This window comes from Neolamprologus multifasciatus, chromosome 7 (genome assembly GCF_963576455.1).
Source record: "Neolamprologus multifasciatus chromosome 7, fNeoMul1.2, whole genome shotgun sequence".
In the NCBI taxonomy this organism is placed as follows: domain Eukaryota; kingdom Metazoa; phylum Chordata; class Actinopteri; order Cichliformes; family Cichlidae; genus Neolamprologus; species Neolamprologus multifasciatus.
The window spans coordinates 59,954,346-59,958,949 of NC_140445.1; positions in this window are offsets into that span (position 1 = coordinate 59,954,346).

A 4,604-nucleotide genomic window follows, 5' to 3' on the forward strand; every position below is an offset into this window, starting at 1 on the left:
ACAGTTTATTCGACTACTCATCATGATACCCCATGAAAATAAAGCACAGTATCTTAATACAGCCTCTGTGGCAAGCACCGAGATTGGATAAAGGGATGACATGTTTGTTTAACCCTGTAATTTTTAAACGTCCACAAAACGTTTCTTACATCCATGGTAATCCAACTCCTCAGGATTGTGTGTTATCTTGATTTAATCATAGTCTTTGTTTGCATCAGTAGATACCTTATAGAGTATATATTACTGTATTTTAGTATTTTGGTTTCCTAGTGATTGGAGTAAATGGGTTTATTTTCCTCTACATTATTTGCCCTTTTATGTAGATGATTTGGCACAAGAAATTAAGCAGGCCACTAACTATTGTTCACAATGTAGATGACTCTGATCTTTATTTCTGAGACAGATAATTAGCAAAAATGATCAAATACAACAACAAAAAAAAGCAAATTCAGTTGAAACATTACAAAATTCAAGGTCAGCTGAAGCGCAAGTGTATTTTTATCAAGCGTTTTACATTTACTTGTTTGGTCTTCAGTGTACATATAAAGGTGTTTATTATAGTCAAATAAACATGTTAACTATAGAGCAAGAATAATACATGCAAAATGTTGCAGGATAGAGAAGAATAACTTATACAAACAATATATTTTATTTTATATATTAATATCATAGAATATGCCAATATCTAGTATAGAGCATATTGCTTTGCACTAAAATGTAACTCTCTCAACAACTGCGGTGAAGAGGTGGTGAGTGCTACAAGTAAAAGCAGCAAATGACCAGCAGATGGAGCCACTGGCAGGCTCAGTCCATCTTTCAGCTAGGCAGGGATTTGACACACTGCTTTTAGGCATTTTTCTGTTCCACTGGGTAATACAAGAATAAGAAAATGCAGCAGATATTAGGTTATTACAATCACTATATTAAGTGTCTATTAACTCTCCACATAGCAGTGGTTGCACTTTTCATCATTAAGAGCTGTATAGGTAAAGCTAGATAGCATTGTTTAAAAGGACTCAGATCTGCAGATGAGGCTCGAGGTTCAGTTCATAGTACGAATGGTGATGCAGAAGGGCTGTTCCTGGCTGGAATACATGTCTGTAAATAAAAATATTTTAAAAATAACATATTCTTATATGCACACCAGTGTGCTACCATGGGAGAATTTTTCCTGCCATACATCTCAGAATCAGAAAGGGTTTTATTGCCAAATGTTGAGCAGGTTTACAACATTAGGAAATTGCTGCGGTACTTAGTGCAAACATACTGTCATATAACGCTTAAATAGACATAAAAATAAGAATTAAAAGTGCTAAGTAGATAGATATATACATGAGTGCAGGTGGTGATCAGTGCCAAACATGGAATGATGCAGTGAACACAGTGTAGGGTCATGTGTTAGTGGTGGGAACAGTCATATGGTTATTGTTCATGAGTCCAACAGCAGAGGGGAAGAAACTGTTCTTATGGCGAGAGGTTCTGGTGCGACTGGACCGGAGCCTCCTGCCTGAGGGGAGCAGGTCAAACAGACTGTGTCCAGGGTGAGAAGGGTCAGCTGTGATCCGAGCTGCACGCCCCAGTGTCCTGGAGGTGTACAGGTCCTGCAGAGATGGGAGTCTGCAGCTAATCACCTTCTCAGCAGAGCGCACAACATGCTGCAGTCTCTGTTTGTCCCTGATAGTGGCTCCAGCGTACCACACGGTGATGGAGGAGGTGAGGATGGACTCGATGATTGCAGTGTAGAATTGCATCATTGTCCGTGTTGGCAGGTTGAATTTCTTCAGCTGCCTCAGGAAGTACATCCTTCCTCCCACTCCCACTTCAGGTCCTGGGTGATGATGGTACCCAGGAAGCGGAATGAGTCCACAGAGGTGATGAGGGTGTCAATCAGGATGATGGGGTGGGGGGGGGGGGCTGTGTGCTTCCTGAAGTCCACAATAATCTCCACTGTCTTCTGGGCATTCATCACCAGGTTGTTGTGGCTGCACCAGGACACCAGACGTTCAACCTCCCTCCTGTAGGCAGACTCACCCCCGTCTGAGATGAGTCCAATAACGGTGGTGTCATCTGCAAACTTGATTAGCTTGACAGACTGGTGGGTGGAGGTGCAGCAGTTAGTGTACAGGGAGAAGAGCAGAGGAGAAAGAACACAGCCCTGAGGGGAGCCGGTGCTGATGGTCCGGGAGTCCGAGACATTCTTTCCCAGCCTCACATGCTGCTTCCTGTCCGTCAGGAAGTCAGTGATCCACCGGCAGATGGGATCAGGCACATTCATCTGGGAAAGCTTGTCTTGGAGAAAATCTCCTCTGATATGTCTAAAAAATACTTTCCTCATTCAACCTGGTAAGTTTAGATTCATATGCCTAGAAAAAGGTGTCAGTTTCCAGTGGTCACGATGAAAAATATTAGATCTTTCATACTGCATACATGGTTCGCTCATTTCCTTTCCCTTTTCTTATTTTATTGTTAAATGTCTACTGTTTGTTTGTTTGTTATTTAATTTCTGGGTTATTTTATGAATATAATCCTTTGTTTGATTCATTGTTCGGGCCTCCTCGATTTTCCTCATCATGTCCTAGTCCATTTAGAGAATGACAACATTTCAGATTGTCATCCAGGGTTAGAAAGAGAACAGGAAACAGATTTAGTGTATGAGCAAGTACTTCTTTGTGTTGCACTTGTCTCCAGTGATTACTATTATGAGTGTTGCTGCCAGAATGTTCATTGTTTAGCCTTCATTAAATGTGGAGACACTCACCCGTCTTTCTTAGAAAAGACGAGTGTCTTCTCAGCTGTGTCATTTTTTCCCTTTTTTCTTTTTTGGCCTTTCTTGTTTTCGGAGAAATCCTTGGTGGCGATATCTGTTGGGTTTAGGTATTTCAGAGCTCTGGCTGTTGAGGTTTAACCTTTCAAAATGCCTCTAATCCAGCAAGCGCTAGAAGATGGGAACATAAAGCTCAGTTTAGGCAGGATCAGGGAAAGTTTGTAGATTGTGGCCAAAAGGATTAAAATTATACTCGCCTGCATACATCAAGTGGCTAAGTGGCAGATGTCTAGTTAATGGTCTTTTGAATATGGCAGCATCTGAAGGAAGTGTTTGCTGGTATTAGATGAGTCTATATTAGATACAAACTGCAGGAATGATGACTTATGCTGCATTATTCCTAGAAACAAGTGATCAGAAACATCTCAGTCCTTTCTTCTGATTAACCTCATATTGTGGTTTATCCTTTAGTTTAGCTTTTACTAAATAAATACCGGACTTTTATTGAAACATGTGCTTTCATTCATAGTTTGACCTCCCTGACATCCCTGAAAGTGAATGGCAGAGAACGGCACCAAAAAGGGCACTAGAGATATTATTTTATTAGTAGATATTATCACATGCTGTTCACGATTGTCTTGTTCAGGTATAGATAAAGACAGCATGACCACCAGTGTTAAACATTTTCTACAAGGGCGGCAATGCAGTTGGTTGCTCCCAAGATAGTGTGAGATGAATATCTGCTTTTAAGGTTATTATGAGAATGAGAACCTCTTGAATTCTTGAATTTCTGATCTTAAGCATACTACAGGACATGAATAGAATAGTAATGATCTTTAATAATATGTATGTAATAATAATAATAATATGTTAATCTGCCTGTTGCAGACTGGTTCCTGCTATATATTAATGTGAAAAAAGGACAACTATGGAAAACATCCTGACTAAACATTCCCCTTCCACTCAAAAGTGGAAACTGCTTAAGGTGCAAGAAGATTAAAATTTCAGTTTTTGGAATTCAGGGTGGCATTTGATTGGTAAATAATAGAAAGTTGTTTTTCCCTGACACAAATGGACGGCTAAATCAAAACTGACACCCCCTGTGTACGATGAAAAGTGCCAGTGAGTGAAAGGAAGGGCAGTCCTTAAATAACGTTTGACAGAAAAATGAGTAAAAGACAAAATAAGTCAAAAGGCAATCATTGGCGGGGATATGAAGTGAGCTGGGGAAAAGTGAGAAAAAGAAATAAAAATAGAAATCTTAGTGATTCGAATCTAACTGGACAGAAATAGTTAATTTTGTATCTTTTTCATTCAGGAGTGTGAACAACACAGTGTACATAACTGCTTTACATAAACTAACTCACAGAAAATATTGTGTTTTACAAAACCTTAGTAGAATAACAAGCAATCAATGTTAAATTAGCATTAGAAATAGGTCTTGGTTTAGCAATGCCTGTCTTATAAAGATTGCTGTTTGATCCCTAGTTGAGTGCATGTTGCACAGAGAACAAAAACACCTCCCACCTCGACAAATATACAACCCAAAACATAAATGTTAAAATGCAATTATTGGCTATCAGTTTGGATATTATTCTGCAAGCATTCATGCTTATTTTTGAATGAAAGCATTTAATAAAGACTAATGTTACTATTTTAAATAACAGTAAACTGATCTTTTAGAGGCTGACTTTCTAAGCTTTTCTCCTAACTTAAACAGGACCACGTCGCTGCAAACTCTGCAGCTGTGTGACACGAGCTGATACGTGACCTTTAAACGCTGTGGTAGTAAGCGGTTACAGAGAGCATTGTCTTTCAGGCATAGGCAACCCTTATAAAC